Consider the following 26,926-nt stretch of genomic DNA (forward strand, 5'->3'; position numbering starts at 1 on the left):
GACCCTCTCTACCTCCTGATCCGCAGCCGCCCTTGACTTTACCCCCCAGATTCTGCAGGGACAACTTCCAAATCTCTTCTCAAAGCATAACAATAAGTATTTTTGTGGCCTGTCATGTCAGTGTCTGTGCTCATGAATGTCCTGTGTTCTCTGGTTTAATTTTCCTTCGATCTCCTTGCTCTGTTTACGTGAAGCACTGCTTACTGTACTTTCATTGTGCAGCAACAGCACTTTAGCAAAACACTAATTCAAGCTTTTTTGTCACTCTATCTTCGCCGAAGCTTTGCCGTTAAATGCAGCTTTATATTGTGGCAACGACTGTGTAATTGACTGAGTGCTTTTGCACGCCGAACATCTCTGAATGTAAGTTGTGACCGAGACAAAAGAGCATATAAGAAGGGGTCCAGTGAAGGGCTCAACATGCTCTGAGCCCACTCCCGACTAAATGGCCAACGGTTTATTTAAGGGGACAAATGGGTCAAACAGTCTCCAATTATCCCTCAATCGAAGGCAAGGATTTTCTTCTCCTGCCTTTTTTTTTCTTCTTCTCCCCCTCCTTTTCTTTCCTGTGTGTGAGAGAGCAGCATCGTTCCAACTCACCAACCAGCGGTCTCTGTTGACCTAGTTCTGCTCTGGACACAGGGCGCTTTAGTAGGGACAGGCCTCACCCACTGTCTCCTCGTGGGCCTGCAGACAGACATTCCAGTACGTAAACATTTTCACTCAAAGAAAAAGAAGAAGCGTCGCAGCGCTCCTCATCCATAACCTCTGTGACGTTTTATCCATCAGGTTAATTGAGTGAACATCATTGATCTTGGCTCCGTCCCCAGCTGACAAGGATACCATTGTTGGAGTGACAGTGATAATGTTTGTATGCTGGCGGTGCATTTTCAGTCTATGTATCATGAGTGGGAGAAGACTCTCTTGTGAAGTGTGTGCAGCACTTATCAAGATCTTTTAGATCTGAATATCTTGTTTAGTTTCACTGAAGCCATCAGATGCAGAAAAGGGTTTACTTTGACTCAACTGATGACTGAATTCGAGAAGAGGCTAATGTTGAACTGAAATTAGTTTATTTGACATATATGAATATGCGAACAATATTTTTTATACAACAGAAATATCATTCATCATGACTTTTCTTATACCAGCTACAATTATCGCCCAAAATAACCTTTACAGTCTGAGAGGCAAAGATGATTTGATGGTTACCAGCAGGATTACACACACACACACACACACACACACACACACACACACACACACACACACACACACACACACACACACACACACACACACACACACACAGGTTATCGAGTCGTTTGCTCGTGAGTCATATAGGTTCCTCCCACACAATATGACCTTTCAGTTGCTTCTCATATTCTAAATATCTTAGTAAAAAAGAAAGGGTGTGATGTTTTTAACTGTCCTGCTGTTGCGCATGTTTGAGTGCGCTGCTTTCACTCCCTCGGTCGTGCTTTGCGAGTTGCAAATGCTTCTGATAGATAATCGATTACAAAGTAAAAACAGGAACCTTTTATAAGTTTCTGTTAGAGGAGAGGGCCGATGTGGATCCTGCAGCTTCATCTTTGGCTGCATTTCCTGTTCTTTGCAACAGACTCTCCGGTCAGTGTGCATACAACATTTGACGTCCCATATTTTCTCCCTCTTATAATTGCATGAGATGACATTTATGCTTGGTTGCAAAAGTGAGTCAGTGATAAATTTGCCATGGCAGAGTATGATAAAGAAAGGGGGGGGGGTCAGGCGCGATGCATGCGTAATTTGAAGTTGATGGAAAAAGTTGGATAGTGTCTTTACGCATCACTGTTTATGAAATGTTCACAAAGCAAACAGTCGAGTGATAAAACAGAAAAGAAGAGAGACACTGGGAGAACACAAACAAAATTCCCTGACACATATGAGTTCGTTTCAGTGTTTAAGTAAGGAGCTGGACTAATATATCTCCCGGAGCAGGCGGGTTTTGGCGCTCTCCTGACGAGCGCTTGTTCTCCATCGATGACCTTTAAGTGGAGACCGCAGCCCATCAGATAACTTCTTCTGTTTCTTCTTTGCATTCTGACTGTGCATCGGCCCACACATCAGGCAAATATTCACACACTGCTGCATAACTGCGAGCGTGACACGTCCCAAAATAACACACACACATACACGAAGAGAGAGAGAGAGATCAAGTCTCTTCAAGAGTCAGTTGATCCCTTTAATTTGAGCACAAACCACTACATACGACTAAATAAGGTATTATACTTAATTAATATGTAGACCAAATGTGTGTATAGGACTTTATAATATGTATCCAGTCCTTAAAGCTAAATATTAATGTTTCAACTTAATTTTCTGTCAAGGGTAGTTTTTTAACTACTTTTGACAATTAAATATTTGCAGTTTCAACACACGAAGGTTGGCAAACTCGCATGTTGGCCATTTAACTTTCAAATAACGTGTCCCATTTCCAGTAAGATTAATAAAATAGTTTTATCCAAAGAAAGAAGAGACGTTTCATGCGTTTTTGTCTCATTTTCAGTAGCCTATTTCATCTTGTAGACGTATATATCCAAATGCACAGAAGACACATACTGTATATTGTATTTCAATGCATTTTAGAATGGATAATGTTACCCATGTACAGTCAGCATTGATTAAGCAAATACTTTTTCGTTGCACAATTTCTTTTATCTTTTGTCTGCATCACCACGTTGCTGCACCAATAGTAAAGAAGTGTGTGGACCATGCAGTCCTTATAATAGATGACCTGTGGCACGGCCCCTGAGACGCACGGTGGCTGTTGTGCACCTGCTGTTACAGGGATAAAGTATGGACGTCTTGAACTTGCGGTTAAACATATGCTCACCTGTTCGTTTAAGATGTGGTGGCACAGTGCCGAGTGCACAGCGAAGACGTTGTGAGTGAAGTGGTTCCTCAGGCTAAACTGTTGATTGCTTATGATAACAAGCAGCATGTTTTACTCAAGGTACATAAGGCTGCTTTAATTCCTCCCTTTGTTCGCTCTTTTAAAAAGTGGTGACACATTCGCCTACAGTGCAAACGCGGAAAAAGTAGCATGTATTATATTTTTTATAATGAAATGTCTATAGGCCATGAAAACTAAAACTAAAATCGTATAATCGCAACAACAAACCAGAACGTCTCTGGCTTGTGCGGCGTATTTTACGCACAGGCCTTGGCACACTAGACACCAAGTTATGGGTTTATTGTGGAATGTAAAGCAAAATCTCCCAAAATTATCATTCACCGGCGTTGGTATTTATGTTACCGTCAGCTACTAAATTCCACATAACTTCAGAAGAGTTTATATCCCAGGATATGCCGTCTACAGCAGGCCTGAAACTACAGGTCTACAGTGTGCGCTCATCTTAAAGCTTTGTTGCTGCCACACGTGTCAGATGTGCCTTTTCTAACACATCTTTATCTTTTTAAAAATAATCACCAACCTTTAAAAGTAAACTTTATCGTCAGTGAAACCTGCAGCTTTTTATTTCCACCGTGCCAAACCTTTTTTTACGCGCCGTGAGGTCAAACCCCCCCTCAAGGACATCCAGGAGCTGCGGGCACCGGGTGATTTCCATCTGATATAGAAATGATCTAAGCGCTCTCTGGTAAGCTTATGCTGCCTGTCGTCAAGCTGTATCGGAGAGAAGGGCGTCTTGATGGTGACTTCACTGACACCCAACAACTTCCTGACGCAACGCTGCTGTAACAGCGGCGGGGGAAACAGGCCGCTCACCTTTTTATCCGGTGAACCTACATGATCCTATTTCTGCATAGTAAGCCGCCTCAGCTCTCCCTCCCGCCGCTTCCAAGAAGAACTCGCTGTGTCAAAGAGTCTGTTCGTGTTTTCTACAACAACAGTGTACTTGTTGCATTGCTCTGCGCGCCTGTCTTTGTCAGCAGAAACCAGGAAATTACCTGTCCTCTAGGGTTGCGCACGAATTGTCTTTACATCTTATTCTTTGATTTAAAAAAAATATGTTTCCACTCACATTAAGAGAACTTTTCTCCCTCATACAAGCTGGAGAGAGAAGGAGTGAGTGGATGGGATAGTAACTAAACTTAAGTCCGGGGTTCAGGGTGAAAAAAGGTGATGGCACAGAGTTATTTTGAGTGGAAGGAAATCGTTATACTTCCCTGCTGAAGGAAGCGGTAGTAACGCGTTACTGAGCGTGTCGTTACCGCCCAGTGCTGTCCGGGAACTAAAGCAGAGTTGGAAGTGAAAGGGGTCGTGTTTTGGTGACTCCAGCACGGTGAAGGAACAGAGATAGCCCCCCACTGGAAGCAATAGGAGAGGAAACCATGAGATCCAAGTTACCGAGCCTGGGCTATGCGCAAACGTCTCCGCTCCTCTTTGCGCGCAAAGGGGCGCACGGATCTATAGTATAGCCTGATCTTGGGCAGCCTATTGGACTCGGGCACCGTGTAGCTACTGTGTCTGCTTCACTTTGAAGGGATGCTGCTGCTGCTCGTCCCGGACACGTGAGCTGAGCTGATGAGACGACTTTATCGCGGATTTAGATGAGAGAGGGGGTTTTCTGTGCGTTAATGACCAGCCCGTTCGAACTAGGATATAGTGCGCTGCGCTCAGATGTGTGTGTGCGTGTGTGAGTGTTTTCTTCTCTCTCTCCCTCGGTCGCTCTTCATATCCACCGCTCCGCCTCTCTCTCTCTCTCTCTCTCTCTCTCTCTCTCTCTCTCTCTCTCTCTCTCTCTCTCTCCCTCTCCTCTCTCTCTCTCTCTCTCTCTCTCTCTCTCTCTCTCTCTCTCTCTCCCTCTCTCGCTCTCTCGCTCTCTCCTTTTCGCAACATTGACGCAACCGAAAAAAAATACTGGAACAAAAGAAACAACTTCCTTGAAGCTTTGCTGAAACTGCACTTAGCGCGGAGGACGGGAGCTTGTTGTCAACTTGCCTGGATGGAAACGTCCGTGGTGCGGGGGTGAGGGCTGTCACCAGGCGGCCGGCGGCAGGCAGCGGGCAGCCGGCGGAGAGGATGCAGTCGATCACTCCGAAACGCATCGAGGGCGATTGAGTAAGTGCCATTAAACATTCACTGGAGTCATTTCAACTTTTGGTGTGTGTCTACTGGAGTTTTTACGCACGGTGCCAGTCACTCACACAGCAAAGGAAGAAAAAAAACCATCAAGTCTATTCTCTGCGACAGGGAGCACAAATAAAGTCTATTTGCTGTGATGGTGTCGAATTGAGGAGGTTGATTATAAGTTATCGATCTGTAATCATGTTTATTGTACGGGTTGTGTTTGTGCATGCTGTGCCCTAAATGACAAGTTTGTGGTGTGTTTTTTATTTCTTCGGACAATTTTGACATTTAGGATCCATTGACAACGAACTGTCACCACAAAAAGACTGTAGGTTCAATCCCGCTATTGTGCGTAAAAAGGACTTTGTAAGAGAAGATATGTGATGGAAACACTACACCATAGTGTGTATTGTGCATTGAGGAGACTTGCAGTTTATTATTGTTATTCATGCAGCAGCCTCCGGAGCGGTCGCCGGTTGCATGAAGAACCCGGCGATCGACAAACACAACACGAGCAGCGGCAATGCGATCATTTTCTTATCGAGCACACGTGTTGTCATGGTCTCCGGGTGATGTGCGTAACTTTGCTCCGGGGTCCGGTGCGCGGTTTGGGCGGACGGTCGCTCCGCCGCGTCGCGTCGGTGTTTTTTGCTGCATGAACAAAGAAACTGGATGGAGTAGTCGGCTGGGCACCGAGCGTCGGTGGAGGAGCAGGCGGGCTGTTTACAATAATAACACGATCCGCGGCGACGTCACGGGACTGGCAGCCGCCGCGGCCAATCAGCGCGCCGCGTCGCCATCAGCAACACGCTATATTTGGAAAGTGGTTACATCATCGAGGTAGAAGAGCGGCGCGCGGGGGGGAGGGACTTCCTGCAGGAATGGTCGGTTTGTAGTCCAGAAGCAGGACAATGAATAGAGCTGCTCTGTGGAGGTGTGATGTAGTCAGAGCTCACATGAACCTGTTTGCACTCACATACTGTCCACACACGCTGCCAGGTGTGTTACAGACAGTTTATCACTGTGTGGTTGTTGCAGTGCAGTCAGGATCAGGTGCCACAGACAATGGCTACATCCACATTAATACGTTTTCTCTTGATAACACATCAACTCTGCTACAGATGCGTCTGGCGTCCACGCTGCTTTGTACCATGTCTGCTTGAGAGCCGATAAAACAGACAAGGTCTAAAACTCTGGTGCTGCATTGTAGTCTGGACGGCCAGAAACTGAGATGCTTGAAAACGATGACGTAGACACAACTACTTGCTGATCGGGTCGTTTCGGTCATGACGTAACCTTCACCGATTCGTCTCCTCCGTAAGAAAACAACTGGCATTAACCTCGGCTACCAGTGGAGAACGCAACATTGATAATCAATTCCAAGCGTTGCTGACCCTGCGGTCTTTGCTAACAGCTGTGTTGCAGTTAAATTCTGCATTTTGCAGTTATACCACTGTCGTAGGAGACAAGATATTATTTGAGCAATCTGTGACAATTCCTGTGTCAATTTTGTTTCTAGCGGGAGACACGTGGTCAAGCGGTACGCGTTTTCAGACGTGCTAGTATGTACAAGGATTAAAACTGACATGCAGCCAAAACGCTTGTGTGGACAGATATTGTTTTAGTTTTAAAACGCTGTTCAGCCTAATAATAACAATGTGACGTTTATCGTGATAATTGTTGATATCGTTTTTTTGTCATATTTTTTGGCTAAACAGTTCAGACCTGACCCCTTGATGTTAATTAAATTAGTTGTACGTAGAGGTACAGACTTTTCTCATCCAGTGCTAAATTGCAACCTTAGAGCATGCAACTGTTTTCGCCGACTGTCATAGAGGAGATTAGCCGCAGTCCTCCCGCCCCTCCAGCTCCGAGAGTGACTGAGTGACAAAACAGCTAAATTGGTCAGTCACTATCTTTGTACATAAAAATGATGTAAACTTTAAAATTAATAGCGAGATTTCTGACTTCAGCTGTTTGTCAAAAACCATCAGGGTTAATCACAAGGAAAAAAAAGCTGCAAAGCTACAATCAGGGTCTTTGTTATGGAACGATCACATACAATCTAATCCCAGGTCCCTTCTGGCAAGCTGCATGATTACATCACTATTATTATTATTAGTGGATTTTGTAGAAGTCGTAGTATATAAGTAATATATATATATATAGTAATATAATGATTATGACAGTATCTGAATTTTCTAAATTTACTGTTGTGTTATTTTCCTTTCATTTTAATGTGAGCTTTGTGATCGAGTGTACGTGATCAATAATTGTAGGTTAGGATTGTTTACGCTTTAGTATAGATGAAAATTCTTCCTTCTGTAAAATGACATTTCAAGTTTTAATCAATGAATCGTATCAGTATAATTATCAGTGACACCTGCTCTGACAGAATTTAAGGTATCTCTCATAAGAACAAAGTCACTTTCCGCTTTACTCCGCTATTTCAAACGAGAGCATAAAATCATTAAATTCAAGCAGAGCACTTGAGACGAGGAGCCACAAGCTGTGGTTGTTAGTTTATCCTTTTAATGTATGTTGGCCCAATGTTTAATTAATATTGGACTTGGAATACCTCAGTGCAATTGTGGAAAATGTAAACAGTCTCACAGTATTCAATGCAGTGACATTAAGGTGAGATCAGCTGAAGAACTACAAGCAGAGGTGAAGACACTTCCCAGTTTTCAGCATTATCTAAAAGTCAGCCATATGAAGGTTAATTGTAACAGGTCACTAACATGAATGTGACTGATGCAATGCAAGAATACTGGTTGTAACTGTATGTGAGTATGTAAAGAATGAAAATCCATGTTTCAGGGTAATTCACTGTGCGAGTTTCATTTTTAAGCATCATCTTGTCATTACAGCACCCACTGTCTTCTTCCACAAATAACTAATTTATCTACTTTCATTCTGTCCTGAAACTGATGTGTGATGGTTGCTCGTAACTTGTTTGTGGACACACTCTTGCCAAGATTAAGAGATAATTCTAAACATAAACCCTATTTAAACATTATCTAAACGCTGATATTTATACAGTATGCCATAGGAATGTTGTTTCACACTCATGCAAGGCAATTCTTGATATCTGTCTGAGGATTTGCTGGTATTTAGAGGTCCTGTGGTTAAAAGGTTAATGAGATAACAGTTGAAAAACAGCATTGAACTTATCTTATATAATCCTGTAAGGAAATAAATAGTCCTGTAGGACAGTTTCCTTTAGCCGGTTAAATGTCATTAGGGCTGGTGACTAAGTGGATGTCTTGGAATGAATAATCAGTCATATACTCTGTAAATAGTCCATCGGCCTTGTGGATATTGATCAGTCCTCTGTGACTTGTAGATTGATTTCTGGCATGGTAATTGATTAAAGGTAACCTGATTTTTAAAATATAATATTAGTGCATGTGAATATTTCTGTCACCATGTATTTACATGCTCCATCCAGGTGACAGTGGAGAGTCTTAAGTCCTTTTGGTGAAGCTGCTGTTCATACCGCACTTGGATTTTTCTTCTTCTTCTAATTCAAAGATAAAGAACAAGGGCACAAAATATTCTCAATCATCAGCTTGAGGCAAAAAAAACCCTGTGTTCTTCAAGGCCTTTCTGTAACTCTGCTGGCCTGGGATTAGATCTTGCTTGTGTTTTGCCTCCTCTGTAATCCCTCTCAGCAGTCTGCCTCAATAAAAGAAAAAAAAACACTGAGGGGTGTGGACAAACCAGTCAAGATAGAAAAAATACTACTAGAGCAGGAAGCCAAACAAATGTTTTGTAGGGCGATTTAAACCCGTCCCAAAAATAACAATCACCTTTCTTTTGAATGGAAACTGACATCAGATTCTAACTCGACCATGGCGTGTTTTTAACTCTTCATGTAGTAGCATGTGCCTCATTCAATTGAATCCTTTTTATGGATCATTACAGTGTTATTGGCTCGTTACTCGACTTAGTCTGAGAATAGTATTTGATACATATGAAAACAGTCTCATAGTGTTAAATGTGCAACCGAGTTTTAAAACAATCCCAATTTAGGGTGAAACTATGCTTCTCTTGTCTGTAACAGCCTGTGATTACGAGATTACAGATCTCTCCCGGTGTCTACGATTGAAGTTTTTGCTGATTCTTTTGCTGTTTTAAGTCTCAAACAAGAATATTACATAGTGAAACCTCACTTTATTGTCTTTAGTTTTCCTTCCTCTCCTGTCTCCTTCTCCTTGTTACCACGCTAGCTGAGTTTTTTCCCCTTAATTGTCCCCAGTTTGTAATGTAATTTTAGCCCGCTCTATGAATTATGCCCGCTTAATTTGATTGCCATGTGTGAGAATGTCTGTAAGATTATAGAGAGACAAAATGAAAAGGGCTTCTTGTGCTGTAACATCTGAAATTGCTGGCCAAGCATGTGATAATGTTTAGCAGAACCCTGACTATAAAAGTTCTTTTTTTTCTTTTTCTCCTTTTTTCTCTTGCTTTTACTTTAAGATAAATAATTTATGTTTTCATGGGATTAGGTTTTAGGGATGGTTTGCTAGAAAGCAAATTAAGAAACAACATGTTGCCATGTTTTCTAACAGTTAAGAAGTTGTGTGTGTGCCTGTGTGTGTGTGTGTGTGTGTGTGTATACACTTTTGTATAGTGTCTCGGGGCTAATGTGACCACCTCGCAGGCTTTGTGCTAAAAAGAGGTCAGAGGTCTCTGTTGTGTTTTCAGGGTGACCTGCTAGTGACTATTAGCCATTGATAAATGTGATGTCCCACAAGTGTGCGGCCGGACCCCTCCAAAGGGGGAGGTGTCATAACACGCCCCACACTAACCTCACAGCCAACCCCACCTCAAACTACACACACGCAAACACACACACTCTGCCCTGCTGACAGGAGCACAAGGGGGCAGCTGCTACAGATGTAGAGGGGGAGGGGAACCGAGGAGACATCAATGGAGAGTCTCTCTCTAGTGTGGAGTTCTCAGTGGGGCTCATTGTGTTCTCTAAAGACCAAGACAAGGGACTAGACCACATTAATATAGTAAGCCCTTAGTCTCTCACACTTTCTTTCAGGGTGTTGTGCACTTCGACTCTTCTTCAGTTGTTTCATGCATGTTCATAAGGAAGTGTGTGTTGCAGTCATGTCAGTTTACACAGGTTGACATTTGCTATGAACTTTTTTCTCCCTTCACTCTGCTTTGTGGCTTATATGAATAATAATTTAGTGGTAGATGTAGTGTGATTTAATACTAGAATTGCACTCAGTAGAGCGTATACCTCCGCCAAGGCCCATCAGTCCCCTTAAATTATAACAAGCCTTATAGCTAAGGCAACATGACGTCTCTCAGCTACACATTGGTGGTAGTTGCAGGTTTGCAGTTCCATTTGTTACCATGCTGCACCTGAAAAAAACCTATGAAACCACATTGAAATCCACCAGATCCAGATTCTTAATTGGATCCAGATGAAATTGCACGCACTCATCGATACCAATTCACTAAATATCAAGTTTTTTCATCAACATTCACACATAATTCTTTTGAACCAAAAATGTTGAAGGATGTCCTATCTTGCAATTGTAAAGAAAGTGAAAAAAAATTCCTGGATACCCCCACTGATCCAGATCCACACCAAAGATTAACGGGTTCATCCCTGACCCTTATCCATCAGGTAGCTTTTGTGAAATCTTGCTAACAAGCAAACAAACACACACACACACCCACAAACGCAGACTAAAACAACCTCCTTGGTGAATATGTAGTAATATGTAGTAATGATGAGCATCCTATAGTTCTCCTATAGAGCATTTTAGGCAACACCTAATGCTACCATGATAAAAGGTGGTTTCAATGTGTAGCACTCGCTCAACAAGAATTAAATAAATTCTGTGGTTGCAATTTGACATGTTCACTGTGAGCTGTTAGTTTAATGTTAGTCTCCTGCAGCACACCGGTGCTTATGCATGGTTTAGTTTCACCCCTGACTTTAATTAATGTTTTGGGGTAGAATTTAGTCTTTTTAAATTCTTGAATGCATGTCTGGATTTGAGCTGTTGCCACCGTCTATTTCCCCATCATTTGTAGAGATGCAGTCCCATGTCTTGTGTTGTGAAGTGCTACCTTTTGGGTTGCATGAGGGGGGGGGGGGGAATAAAACTCCTCCTTGAATAAGAAGCAGCTGAGTGTAACAGCCATCTATGCATGCAAGTCTTCTCAACATGAAATCAAATTACATTGAACTAAAACTGCCCCAGCGTGGCAACTTTGCAGCCGGGTTACCCCGCTGTGCCAAACACCACGACACATGACACTGTGGCTCTTGTTCAGCTCGACTACTGGAGGACAAGGGGAGAGCCCCGCTCGGACTCGGCGCTCCTAATGAAGAGATGCATTATGATGTGATTTCATTTGGGCCTACAGGAAAAGTTGCAGTGGATCACAGAGCCGTCTGAGTAGCGTAGCTCATTTGTGTAGTAACATGTGACTTGTGTTTTCGTGAGTCATAAGGGTCTCCTGCCTAATGGAAGGCAGTGTGTGCTCATGTGACGGTGACACAATGCCGGATGGACCGTATAGTATTCAACCAGAGCTCAGCCTGGCTACTGCTTTTACTCATCAGTATATTTTAATCTTGTTTTTGTCATAGTGAAACTAAGCAAACGATATTTCTGCTCATGTTATCAATAGGGTTTAGATGTACAAGAGGTTTTTGACCGAATGCAAATCTGCAAGTCCTGCATGTGTGTATCTGCAGATATTAGCGCATGTGTGCATGTGAATGTGTGTGTTTTGTCTTTGAGTACTGCATCATGATCTTCCCTATGGTCACGGTGGTGTTTTTGCTGGCTCATCCCTGCCTCTCCACATGCCTGTTTAACAACACAGAGCTCCTCCTTACTGGCTTCCTGTCCAAACCAGTTTATCTGTAAACAAGTGTGTTTTTTTCCTCTCCGCCCCATTGTCCACACCACACCAGAATGCATACACAATGGGCGCCCTCTCTCTCACAGGCAGCTTTTGTACTGCAAAGTAGAAAACATCATGTTTTTTACTACAACACGCAGCTACAGCGCTAAGAAATAACATGCTTCTTATAAATATAAAGTTTCAAAAAGATTACCGTGAAGGAAAAAGTTGAATGTATCTGTAATTTTGTCAATGTTTTTCATAGGTAAGTAGAAATAATAAGTTGCGTTCAAAGATAAGTTCTTATAAAAAAAAAGAAGAACAACTGATGGCAGGTTGCAGTTAATTCTTTTTCCAGTGAATCCTGGTGGAGTCAACTACTGGTATAGCAGGATAATGTTATGTATTGTTATTATGTGTGCGTTGGGATGAAATGGCTGTCTCTGTTTACCTTGCTCGAGGTTCACTATGCTACTGTAGATATTTTAAGAGCAGGGTCATAGTGGCAAAGCTCAGGCTGTCCGGCCTTTGGTGATAAATAGCAGTAATGTGTGTGTATGTGGTTTTGCCAAGCTGGACCTAAAGTGAGAAGACGTGGTTATGACACAGAACGTGTCTCCTTTAAGCTGGAGAACCAAGTCGCTTTGAAAGGTGCAGACAACAAATCAGTCAAATGTCAAAGAAAATGGCCGGCCACAGAAAAGGAAACTTACTTGAAAGTAGAATATCACTGAGTGGAGCACATACCTCTGCCAAGGCCAAACAATCCTACACATGTCTGTCTAGCTCTTCTAATAGAAAAAGAAAAAGGAAGTAGTCTGATAATCTGTACAAACTCATCGACCTCTGCAACATAAATGTCTGTTTTTAAAACCAGGATCCTTAAAAATTCATAAAACCTGGTACTGGCCCTTTGATTTAATCTACACCAAATTTGCATGGGTTCTTTCTTGGCCCATGCCAAGTTCTGCAAAGTTTGGTGCAAATTGGTTTTGCATAATCCCGCTGACAAAAAAACAAACAAACAGACATAACATCCTTGGCGGAGATAATTAGAGAGGGCCATATGATGTCACAGCAATTTTAGATAAAAAAAAGCAGTGTCCTCATTTACACTGTGGAAAATAAAACCAATACAGAGGGTTTTTCAAATGATATGATCGAGGAGAGGACAGAAAGAGAATACAACTGGTAACCTGACGTCTGTGTTAGTCACACACTTTACCTCAGTGATTCGGAGTCAAACCTCTGTTGCTTTTTGTTCCCTGATGTCATTGGGTTCACATCCCCTTGGCCTTGGGACTTGTTGACCTAATAATACACATATAAGAGATATTCTGCTTCTGTCATCTATAGCTGCAATAATGTGTTTTATTTGGATATTATATGACTGTTTTTGAACTATTGTGTTAAGATAAAGACCCATTTCAGTAGACAGTCACAGTGTTTGTATCACGTATAGTTTAAAACTATTGCTGTGCAGCGCTGTTCCGCACCCACAGGACTATATGTATATGTGTGATTTATATGGAAAACAGTTTTTATACAATTTGCTATAAAAGATGTTTTGAAATCTAAATTGGGAATAGTGTGTTTGTGTGTGTACATTTTAAAAGTGTTTTCACTCACTTACAAAAACACATGTTAATTTGTACATAGGACGCCCCCTGGTAAGGAAAAATCAGTGAGTGAAAGTGTAACAGTAGTGAGCCAACACAATTTAATCTGGGTCATCTGCAGAACAGTGCATTTTAAACCATGAGGCCAATGGCAACTCTCAATCATTGCTGTTTTGCTGTGGATAACTATTCATATGGTCCAACAGACATTTATCACACTAACAGACACAGGCCTGTGGAGTGTAGACATTTTTATCCACAGGTGGTAAGAAACTTGACAAAATGATAATGTTTGGTACAAGGTTAAGTCAAAGAATGGATGCACCTAAAATGCATATTATGTCTAAATTACAAAGACACCACAGTGCTGTGTGTGGGTGTGGTTTCTGCCAAGCTCCTCCTAAAGTTATGACAGAAAGTTTCATTAAACCTGGATAACCAAGTCCCTTTGACAGCTGCGGAAATCAAATAAGTAAAAGTGCATTTAATGCTTATGTTGTTCTCGAGTGATAGTGACTGTAGAATCTAATGATGCCTGACTTTCATGAACCTATGATTTCTCTCAATATTATACCACAGACTTTTGTGTTGTGTGACTTGTCAAAGCTGCATGTTGTTATTTGTGCTTCTGCACAGGGGTGGCATTAATTTCACGAATCCAAAAATGCAGTTTTGAATTAGTTTTAGAGGTAAAGTTTGAGTGAAAGTCGGCAATCATTGCTGTTTTGCTGTGGATTACTTCATAGATGTGGTCCCATAGAAATGTATCACACTAACAGACAGGCCTGTGGAGCATAGACATTTTTATCCACAGGTGCTAAGAAACCTGACAAAATGATAATGTTTGGTACAAGAATAAGTCAAAGAATTCATGCACTTAAAATGCAAATACAGTAACGTGTATGTTTGTATTCCAAATACACCACAGTGCTGTGTGTGTGGTTTTTGCCAAGTGAGAAAAAGTGGTTATGACACGGAATGTTTCCTTTAACCAAGTCTATTTGAAAGCTGCGGATACAAAATCAGTAAAAGTACATATAATGTTTATCTAGAGGTATTGTGATGCCTGACTATAGATGATTTTTGATTTCTCATAATATTCTGCCATAGACTTTTGTTTTGTGTGACTTGTCGAAGCTGCATGTTGTTATTTTTGCTTCTGCATAGTAGTGGCATTAATTCAAATTAAATAAAAAACTAGTTTTAGCCAATCATTGCTACTTTGCTGTGGATTACTATAGATGTGGTCCCACAGGCATTTATCACGCTGATAGACACAGGCCTGTGGAGTGTAGACATTTTTATATGTTTGGTTCGAGATTAATACTAAGAATTGATGCACCTACAGTGCATATAACATGTATGTCTGTATTGAAAATACCAAGTGAGAAATAGTGGTTGTGACACAGAACATTTCCTTCAAGCTTAAGATGAGTAAAAGTGCATTTAATGTTTATGAGGGATTGTGACTATAGAACCTCATGATGCCATTAGAATAGGCTTCCCAGGACTTATGATTTCTCTCAATATTCTACCACATAGTTTTGTGTTGTGTGACTTGTCAGAGCTGCGTTGCATCTGCACAGTGGTGGCATTAATTCCACAATTTAAAGACGCCGTGTTAAAATAGTTCTTGTAGTGCAATCTGAGCAGAAGTGGCCGCGGCACGCGAGGGGTTAACGCGCTGCGGTGGCCTGCGAGATCATTCGAGAGTGCATTTTCACCGGCCAATCAGCGGCGCGGAATCCACCGCCCGCTCGGCCAATCGCGGCGATGGGAGGCTCTATCGAATTTGAATGAGGAGTGTATCTTTCGGCGCCATTTTCGAGTGAGCAGCGATCGGCTGAGCAGCTGCGGGGAGAAGATGCTGCGAACACGGAGCCGCCGAGACGAGCCAGAGCCAGAGGAACCGAGCGCTCAAAATCCAAACTGCGCCTTTCCCCCCTTCTTCTTCCCCCTCAAAGCAAAGGGAGACCGCGCGTTTTCAACAGAGGTAACTACCGACACAAGCCGCTCCGTGTGGGTTTAGTCGGACGATGTGAGCAGGACTGGAGGGGGGGAGGAGGACTACGTGGAGAGGAGACCGACCGTGGCGGGGAGACGTTAGCCATTTGGCCAGCTTGTTCCACTCCGAGCTGCTAGCCTGCTAGCTTAGCGTGCTAACACACAGAGAGGGGCTTCGCACTTTGCTGCGCTGTAACGGTAAAAAAAAAAAAAAAAAAAGCGCCCATACTGTCTTTTTTAACCGGGACGTGAGGGAAGATATGAGAGGGAAAATATTTATTCTTATTTTCTACACGGGAGACACTTCAAGTTGCGCATTATTCATCAAAGTTGAAGTGAAACGTACTATTTTTTTTCCCTCCCCAGTTTTGAGCGGGAGGTGCAGAGGCAGCCAGGCTGGAGCGGAGCAGCAGCTCGGGCGGCAGTGTCAACACATGCACACGGTACCTCCACCGGCCTGGGAGGGAAAATAAAAAGCCCAACGAGGGGCAGACACAGTGCCTTTTGTGGTAACTTCATTTTTTTTTTCTTCAACCAGGCTTGTTAGCGGAGGCAGATTTTTTTTTTCCTGGTGAATGGTTGTGACGTTATGTTCCGTTTCAAGCGTTTTTGTGTGTGTGGTTGTTATAAAGAAAACACCTAAGTTGGTCATTGATGTTGCAGCCAGTGATGACTTTAATTTTTTATTTTTCTGAGTGGTTGGTTGTTGAGGTGTGTGCAGTCTTAAGGTTACTGACAGCTCTTGTATTAATGCAACCTGGATTAATAATTAACTTAACCTCACCCAGTGTTAAGAGCCGGCCTCGTGTTTGTACGTGTAAACACGTTTGAATATGTAGAAATTATCATCGTGGCTCTCGGCCAAGTGACAACAGCCATAGGTGGCAACTGATGATGGTTCAACTTTAACAGCCTGTTAAACGGCAGACGAATGACTCATAACCACTAACGATGCAGTAAAGTGGAATCAACGTTAGTAAATAAAAATGATATTTATTGTTGTGGGGCTGTGGTGTTTTTTGGTTCGGAGGATTTTCAGTCATTGCCTTCTGTGTCATTCAGCCGTTTTTTTTTTTTTTGCCTCGCTCCACTTTCCGTGTGCTATGATTAAATTCATCTACGTGTACATTAAAGGGGAAATCTAATCGGTTTAGGAGGGAAGTGACAAAACGGACCTGGTCATTAGTTACTGCAGGGGTTGCATGTATGATATTTTATTCTGCCTTGTGCTTCTCCTCACGAACATGACTACTTATCTATTAAAGCATTAGGGAGGAAAAGACAGGCTCCGTATAATTGTGCGTCTAAACCCGCCCCTTTTACGTCCTTCGAGCACAGATCGGTTTAATGTGTTACATAATGCGAGGCCTTTCCTATCTTCTACATGGCTGCTTTTATTCAAACACATAATCAGATACATTTGTCAAGTATCATGTTTGAACTTTTACATCAAAATGATTCATTTTAACCTCATTGAGAACAAGGGGCCGAGGGCAGCCACTTCTGTCCAGTTTCCCATGGAAGATGTGTTTCCTTGGCATGTCACATCTGACAGTGTAGTACTCAATGTATACGTAATAGCATTTCCCCAGATTTGTTATTTTCACATTCACACTCTGCAAAGACTTGCGCTTATACTTTGATTACATATGCATGACCCAAATGATAATGTAACCAAATATCATAGTTTTGAGTATAGCTGTCTTGAATGAATTCACAGATCTTATCTGTAGTGTAATAGTTGTTGCAGACATGGGACAGCTTTTTCACTATTAAACCTCATTTCCATATAGTTACATTCATTTTTGAGGGTATTTAGTTGAAGGGAAATTCACTGTATGATAAGAGGGAGAGATCTTTTCACTGCCATACACCCGAGTTAAGATGTTGAGGAGGAAATTATTGTACTAAGAGACCTGATGTGTCACGGACAAAAATATTTAATCTGTAGGTGTGTGAAATGCAATGAGTAGTATGATGACTAAAATTGTTACAGGCAAGTGATTCGGCTTTAGAAAAAAATAAAATAATTTGTTGCTGTACACCATGTGGTGTATTTCAAATTAATGGGTTGTTCTCTACATTACTGGTGTAGGTATGTGGTTTTTCATGCTCCTATGTGAAAAACACAAAAAAAGCACATCTTTACAATCTATTCAAAAGGAAGTATTTTTAAAAAATGTCCATATATTTGGGTAGAGTGGGTATAACTGGGGGTGTAAAATATATTTATTTTTAATTTATTATAGAACGGACTTTTAAGAAATGGCTGTTAGGACAGTGGTGTATGTAGCATGTGTACTCAACAATTCAAATAAGTACATTTGCCTCCTTATTTCTTTGTTACAGTCCAAATTGTATGCCAGACTTTTCATGGTGTAATTTCAGCCAAATTGCCATAAGCACTTTAAAAGATAGGAAGTCAAATGATTCACTGGGTCAGTTTATTTGTTAAAATGGAAACAAATGACTATAATACACTTCATAGAATGTACTGGATGTTTCAGTTGAAACGGCATCAGAGATGATTAAATACGAGTTTCATTAAATTGATGGAAACATTTTATCAGTTTTACATTATCAACTACAGTGTGTACCTATTATTAAAACCTACAGATTTTAATATGTAGGTATAATCTCTAGAAGGTCGGAGGTAGCGTTTTGTCAAAGTGAAATTTTAAGATTAAGAGTTTCTTAGTTTTATAATGCATGTCTGTTGTGCTCATACAGGTGAAATAGTTAGCTCTTATTCAGTTGAAGGAGGATTACAGAATTGTTGACTCTGTGTTTATACAGTTGTCGGATTAGTGGTGTATTTTAACAGTTTTTATTCCTGTGTTGCCTACAGTTAATCTCCTTTTAAATGCTACAGGTCTGTGACTCCCTCCATTTTCTGCTATTTGCCTTTTCAATATTTTTGTACAGCACCGTTGTGCTGTTTCAGACTGTTAGCATGACATTCTGTGACTCATCATTCTGTCTTCTCAGACCCCTCTGGCAAAATGGGCTCCCACCCCCATTTCCTGGTGAAACTGTGCCTCTCTTCTTGTACTTGCTCTCATGTGTTGTAGCCAGGCTACAGAGAACCCCCACCCTTCTCTTCCTTCTTTCTGCACCACTCAGCACAAACTTTATAGTATTCAAATTTGCTGTGATGGGGAAAGGTTTTCACGGCCCGTGTTGGTTATTTTCCAGGCAGTGGCTTTGGTTTTGGTTCTATGACTGAGCGGTATTAAATAGAACCTGTCAAATGGTTTTATCTGCATTTGTCAGTTCCCTCGTAGACATCATTTTAATCCTGGAATAATCTAAATATTGGTGATTCTAGGTAAACCTTGAGTTCATGGGATATTCGGTGAAAAGAAGTGTTTATTTATTCTGGTGTGTTTAACCATAAAGTTGAGGCTGATAACATTAGTGGCAGCAGTGCAGAATATGAGGGTGCCAAGTCCTTGCATGCTTCTTACAAGCATATGTTTTGCATTGGCTTTGATGTTTGCATACAGTATGAACTGCATCACTATGGTGCACAGGGCTTTACACCTGTTTCGTTAAATGAAAATACTCTTTTAAAGTAGTTTATGGTGATGGCATTAACAATTTTGGAATAATTGTCAACTTAACTGCTGTTATGGTTTGTGTATACTTAACCACATTTCGGTAAATTGAAATAGTCAGCAAGAGAATCGTTTGTGTATTTGGGGGGGGGGGGGGGATTCAAAGGTCAAACGCTTTTCTAAAAATCTGATCTTTTGTCCGGTTTCATTCAAAGGTTTTATTTATTTTTATCTTATTTTAGAAAATTATTTATTTATTCTGTATCTGCAGAAATACTTTTGAACTCGTACAGTGTGTTCAAAATGAACACGTTAGCTGTTACAGCGCTGTTGAATTCTCTGCTTGATAATTAAATTTAATTAAAATGTGGTAATATGATAACCTGCAATAGCACTGGCAGTAAGATTTGATATAGCAAGACGATTCCTCCTCTGACTAGACACACATGGGCTTGTAATTTCTGCGGCTCTAGTCATTTTTAACCCAGAGAGTGTAAAATTTATATTACAATATTATTGCGTGAGCGATTAGATTGAAGAGACTTAAATATTGGTGGCTATGTATTCCTGTATTATTTGCCCTAACTTGGGTAAGCAGATGAAACCTCAACCCCTGCTCTAAAGTCAGGCAGTGTGCTTGGGTGCACAGAGCTCAGATACTTTTACACTGTGTGACCAACGATTTCTCTTGTTGGTTCAGTTTTTTAAAAGTGTGATTCAGACAGATAATTTGGTATATTTCCAACAGTAATATTGGCACTAATATTTTTGGATTTACTGAGGTAACTTAAGTTTTTCTGCTCGTGTGTAAATGTCACTGTGTACAGCTGGTGTTAGGTAGGTCAAGCCTAGCAAAGGAATTAGGTGAAATCAAAAAAACTATTTTTAATATTTGTGTGATATTTTCTAAAATGCACACAAAAGCCACAACTCCTTTTTCTTAAATATCTATTTTTTATTTATTTGTGTTTATGTGCTAACTCAGTCAACAGTGTAACGAGAATCATTGGGAAGCTTTATTATTTTAGTATAAAAGATTTTGTGGGTGTTAAATTCTACAATGTAAACCAGAGTAATGTCGGTATCTGAATTAAACCTAGTTATAGGCATTTATAGTATAGTAAACTATAGTGTGTGTTTGTGAATGAGTGTATGGGTGTGCCGTTCAATTCTCACACTTTGCTTCCTCTTTTTCCCCTCTTGCTAATGTCTGTATGCACATATAACTTGCAGTACTACACACTTTACATGGATATTATTTCAGCCTTACTGGTTAATCTGTAAATAGTGCTTCACTGCAATGAAAAAAAAAAACGTTGTGGCAGTCATGTTAAAGGTTTTGGTAGTTAATAAAATTGATTTTTTGAGATGGTTGTAACTATGCTCTTTTATAGTTTAATGCTTTTGGTCAAGTGTAAATCAGGACCTTGTGTACTTTTGAAATTGCATCACAGTGTGCTTTGTCTGCATCCTGTTTATTGCTGCTCTGTCTTTCGTGGCAGTTGGAGGAAGCTTGAGATTGTTCAAGTGAAGTTGTAAATAACTGGGGAAATTATTTTGATGAAGAATAATAAGTAATATTAATTATACGTTAAAATGCTTTTTTTTTTTTATACAGAAGGAACTGCAATTGTGTGTTCAGTTAAAATATTTCACCACACACACTGGTGTGTTAGGGTTGATGTGAAAGACACTGCTGTTGGTCTTAAAATTTGCTCCACACTTTGATTGGAAATGCTCAAATAGAGGCTTTGACTATTATTAAATCTTATAAGATGTGCCCTTTCATAAGCCATGCTCCAAGTGACTAATTGAAAGCAGTACAATGAATCATTAATCACTACTCTCCGTGTTAGATGTATGAGTGTGCTTTCAACAGCTGGTTTCAGATAATAGTTAAAAATACTTTCCCTTGGTTTTATAATTGAAATTAATTTCATTTGAATTTTTATTTCTTATCCTGGTTTTCAGATAGTTTTATTTATATTGTGTACCTTGGGTGTAAAGAGTCCCTCTGTCACAGTGACACCTGACAGTAAATGGAGGGGGTGGTGTAAACATGTGGAGTGAAACAATTACGGAGGTCACTCCTGCATATCTGCTGAAAATGTCCTGTGTTATTCAGTTGTTGATCTGCAGGTTTGTGTTTTGTCAAGTTTCGCAACTTTTCCATTATTCATTTGACAAGATACGGCTGCAGATTCCAGGGAATCTCAGTCACTCTTCCTGTGTCTGTGGTTTTCCTAACAGGTTTTTCTAAGTTTGACACCAACCATTACAGTTGTGATGCAGAGCAGTGCTTCACAGGTAGCATCCTTGTTTTACAATGAACAATCACATTATTCACCACCTCCTGTTTTGCATTTAGACTTAACACACAAAGTGTTTATATTACGGTATAAACACTTGACGGTGAGATACATTTGTTTCCATATTATTTTCATGTCATCACTACGAACTGCTTTTTTATTATAGAGGAACTGGTTTTGTATTCGCTTTTACGACTGGAGAGATCACATGCTGCCCCAGTGGACGATGAAAAAAATTGTCACATCTAAAGTTGTGGCACAGTGAATATAGAATATTTTTTACTGTGTGTTGTGGTGCCATACACAGGACAATGATTTTGCTAGCCTAACACCTGGTGTTTGTCTGGCTTAAAATTTACATGTGATGGATTTTTAATTATTTGTGTAGGACTGTTTTTGCACAGTAAATCTACTTTTACAGTCACTTTATCTTGGACTAATGGAAGGCTATATATACTCTGAAACAAGTATTAATCAGTAATTGTTATGACTGCCAAACTTGGTGTCTGTGTCTGCATATATTACATTTTTTAGTAGCTTGTTTCCATGCTCCGTTGACTTATGGTAGAAATCATTATAAATACAATAAGGAACTCAAATTTGCATGGATGTTTTCATGTGGATAGATGTGATTGCCAGTCAGGTTTTATTTCCCCCACAGCCAAGGATGTCAAAGCAGATCTCCCTTTAGTTTGTGCTTATACAGGCAGAAGACGCAGACTAGAAGAGGCCAGCCCAGACCACTTGATGGAGGTGATAGGCTGTCATGTCCAGGTCCTTATACCCGATGGGGTGTAGGAGGTTACTTGACCCTCAACCTTGGGGTCAGGTGACTCTTTGAGGCCATTGTTTGAGGAGCAAATGTTGTAGGAATGGGTTAAAAGGCTGAGCTGTGAAGGTGACATGTCCGGGCATGCTTCCTTAAAGGAAAGTGAGGAAAAATAGGGAGAGGTTAGAGTCCTTGATGGGAACAATTCAACTTATACTTATAAAGAAATTGTCTGCTTAAAAGAAACGTACACAACTTACCTGGTGAGTTCCTTTTGTGTGCGTTTGTTTGGTAATTTATAATGATGGACGGAGTAAAGTAGTTGTTTCAGGACTGATTTGGTTTAATTCATTCAGTATTGTCTGGGCTTGACATATAAGACAGGCAAATGATGCGTCGAGGTTAGTGGAAATTGTGTGTTTCTCAGGTTTTTTTCTTTGGGTCATAAGAACATGCACCCACAAATAAATAAATAAAAAATACCGATACACCTATAATTACCTCCACCAAGGGGAGGTCATATTTTTGCCTTTGTTTGTCAGCAGGATTACGCAAAAAATACTGAACAGATTTCCATGAAAGTTGGTCAGAGGATGGGACACGGGCCAAGAAAGAAATCATGGAAAGGGACTAATCCAGGATTTTTTTTTTTTACATTTCTTTAAAGTTGCCACATAGTTTTTTTTTTTTTTTTTACATTTTTACAAAATTTCTTGGGGAATAATTCGTGGATCTTGATGAAAAAGAATCTGGCATATTATGGGAATTAAAATCTGAGTAGGAGACGGTTGGTGCTTAGCGAGGCTATGAGTGCCATTCTAGTTGATGTTAGAAATGACAGGTGCCCCTATCCATCCCCAAGTTTCCAGAAATCATGTCTTCAGATTTCTTATTGTCTGAACAGTTTATCCGATGTTTCAGTTTAGAAAGATAAAAGGTGAACATCCAAATGATTGGGAAGATGAACAGAGGTTTGGCCTTTTTTTAATCTAACAAAACATTTTGTGACTTTTATAATTGTATACTTTTTGATTGCTCATATCATTTTACTAGGCACTGCTTCCAACACCTGACTTTGCTCCCTCTTTTTTGCCCAGGATATGAGGCACTGGACAGGTGATGTGGACCATAGTATCCCAAGACTATTACATGGAGATTTGTCACACCCCAGAGATCTGATGTTAAGTGAATCAACCAGTACAACATGTGTTGGCTGAGGCATAATTATTTGACTTTTTGATAAGCCTTTGCAGGACCTCTGCGACAATTTAACAGCATTAGTTGTTAATTAGCATAATTTCCGTATACATGATTTGTTATTTACTAGTTACACCAAATTTAGAAAAGGTCATGCCCAATTTGTTCAAAAGATGATTTTTAGATGCTGACTTTAATTTGTAAATTTGGTTTCAAATTTAAACTCTTGATGAAGTGCTTCATTTTCATACCAAACATCTTATAACAGGTTTTTTTTGTATGCTATCGTCGTAAGATATTTTTATGCTGTGGTATAAATATTGTCCGTGATTAAAGGTTCAGGCTCCAACTCATTAATTTGAAAACGGGGGGGAAAAGCACACTGCACACGCTGGTCCTGACTGTCCTCTCAGCTTCCTGCTACTGTCAAGTGTCTGAGTGTGGACAGAATTGTTACACCCGTGTTCTCCACCTTTGTTTGTCAACATATTTCAGCTGTAATCATTAAGGTTTATCACCAAGAATCTGCAAAAATCTACAATTTTTTTATCTCTTCTTGACCTGCTTGCACCGAATATTAACTGAGATAAGCAACAACTTGTATATGCTGAAGCTTTTGTTCGGAGATGAATGTACAGCAAGTAAAAAGGGCACTGGAGGTGTTAAAACTTGTAGGCTTCATAGAATAATAAATTAACGATTGCACTTTATTTAGCAACATACCATTTTCTAAACTAAATCACAGGTCTTTGACTTCTGGCCCATGCACATTTTATCAGTTTATTGTGCCATCTATCAGTGAACTTGTTTTGTTGCATGTTAACACAATTAAGAGCCGTGACCAATTTGGTGTTTGTGGGAAACCTCCAGAGTAAACAACAAAATGTTTCTACAGTTACAAAATTGTAATTATTTTCTTTTCTCAAGAACATGAATGAAATGCCCTTTTCTTTTTTTGTATAAGTTTTCACAATATGTGCTGTATTTATTTTATATCTTTTTGAGGGACGTATGCACGTTAGATGTCATTAGATTGAGGCTCTGTCCATTTTAGACCAAGGTCATGATTACAGGTCCATTGAGACCTCTAGTGGCAACACAAGCTGGACCCAATCTCATGCATGATTACTATCAAGATTCAGTTTAACACGTTTATGCACAAACAAGGATTTGCTTTTTTTGTTTTTTGTTTTTTGTATTATAAACAGTAGTCACTCACAATAGCCAAAATAAAAGGCTAGTATTTTGAGGAGGTACCATTGAAATGGTTCAGTTGTCCCATATGAGGTCATGTTTTTACATTTTGTAATCTAAGGTTTTTTTTAACATAGTACAGATGTTTCGGTTGAGTGCAACGGTGAAGTGATTATATTTGAACCCAAGCGTTCTCAACTGTTATTGAGATTCTCTCTCTGACAAGTCACCATCTTTTTAAACCTGGTCAAATCTGTCAATAGCACCAATGTGTTATAAGGGCATGAAGGATGTCATAGTATTACAGTGGTAAACTGACAGTGACTTAATTCTGATGCAAAGTGCCGACTGATAATTTTTTCCCTTTTGTTTATGCAGAGCTTAGCCGACACTGATTCTATTTTTAATTTTTTTACCTTATGTAAAATCATTTCAACTTTTGGCTATGCCACTCCATTTTTCAAATTGGCAGTCAATGATGTCTTTCACCCCCAAACATTATAGTTGTTTCTGCTAAAAAACAATCTTGCAATATTGAACTGTATAGCGAAGGAGTCTGCACAAGTGCTTGGACAGGAGTGTGAAATTACTTGAATATGCTATATATCCGGTATCTGGACTTAAGTGTGGACACCAGAACCCGTTGGGGGTAAGGTTGGATAAAAAATGTTAATGATTTTGGGGTTAGATTTGGTCACATTGGCTGAGCTACCACATAGTTTTTGTCACTGCAGTAAACAAAATTAAATTTTTTTAGAAAATTGTTTTTCTGATTTTGGAAGTACTTGACAGTGCTCTGACCTCAACACCATTGGAAGCAGACATTGAGCCACATATCTCTCAACATCAATGTGTGATCTCACATTTTGGCTTAATTGGTCCAAACCTCGTCAGTGAGGTTCAAAATATTTTTAAATGCTTTCCCAAAAGAGTTGAGACTGTAACAACAGCTAAGATTGAAACATTCTGGTGTCCACTTAGTTTTGGTTATATAGTGCATTGACATTGAGTACTGTCTTTTTTGTCTGTGTTTCAGATGGAGATCCTGTTTTTCTGAAACTTCTGCAAGTCTGCAAAAGACACTGACCATCTGAGTGTCTTTTAGGTAGATCCATAATAGGTAATAAGTATTTACCAGTCTCTGAACATGTGGTAAAGACTTAAGGCCTGGAAGACGGAGAAGAGCGTGCAATCACAAAGATGAGAGGATTTGGAAGCGGAGTGTCCAGGACAGCAGATCTGGTGATGCTGTAGCAGCACGGAATGGTTTGTGGGTTGTACTGAGATGCAGGCCATACTGTGCTGCAGCAGTAAAACCGGAAATTACAACCTGGATGTCACCGTACACATTCCAACCTTTTTCACTGTTTACAATCACATCTGCATATACAGTGGTCTCCATCGTCTGAAGTGATACTACAGAGTTGTTCCTGATATCAAAAGTGATCACCCTCATCTGCTGGTCGTTTTACTGTAGCAGCACGTAAATATTGGAGTTAAGACTTTTGCTGAAGCCTCCAATATTGATCGTGCTGCTGTAGCAAAACTGACCACTTGCATCCAGTGCAGCTAACGGTGGCTTTTCTCACAGGTATGTTGTTTACTCACCAATTGTATTTGACTGTTAAAACATGTAAAGGTCTTATTTTTACGTTTCACTGTTCTGTCTGTGCACTTGCAAAAATAAAAAAATTTAATCGGATTTTGTCTGTTGTGTTTTGAGGGGGAGTACCAAACTTTGGCATCTGTTTATCTGAATACTGTGTATTTAGCAGAGTAGTTTTCTATTTACATTATTCTATGATTGTACTTTTTATTCTTGTAAATATCATCTTCAAAGACGAACAGGCGCTCATCACGGCCCGTGTGGCCTCGATGCAGCGCTGCTGGGATGTCCGGCCTGTTCAACACGATCAGTGAGAACAGACAAGAGTCGCTGCGGGTCAAATTCACGAGTCGTTATGTTATATATTATACACGTAAAATATTCTACATCAATTTTTAACTACCATTCTGTTTATATAGGTCAAGGTATATTTTCTTTTTAAGGTATTTGAGAAGATCGGTTTAGGCCCAATCACCAGGACGCTCCGTTATGTCCGTTCGCTCGATACAAAAGACAATCCCTTTGGATTATTTGCTTCTCTCTTCAGTCCGGTGATATATTTTGATGTGCACCGCTGTAACGAAAGACAAGATGTCCTCTAAACGCGAAAAGCCTCCATTTTAAATTCGTGTGCGCGTCTCCACAGGACACCCGACGATGATCGTCCCAAACCAGATGTATCTAATAAAATAAATAACCAAATTCATGT

General features: G+C 40.3%; 1 long non-coding RNA gene across 1 annotated transcript; it reads left to right on the forward strand.

Annotated features, from left to right (window-relative positions):
• Positions 1-10,928: 10,928 nt before the first annotated feature.
• Positions 10,929-26,313, forward strand: LOC117754737. The gene is made up of 2 exons (XR_004612487.1): positions 10,929-16,094; positions 25,648-26,313. It is a non-coding gene; the product is annotated as an uncharacterized LOC117754737 (long non-coding RNA).
• The last annotated feature ends 613 nt before the right edge of the window (positions 26,314-26,926 follow it).

Source organism: Hippoglossus hippoglossus, chromosome 21, assembly GCF_009819705.1.
Source record: "Hippoglossus hippoglossus isolate fHipHip1 chromosome 21, fHipHip1.pri, whole genome shotgun sequence".
NCBI lineage: Eukaryota > Metazoa > Chordata > Actinopteri > Pleuronectiformes > Pleuronectidae > Hippoglossus > Hippoglossus hippoglossus.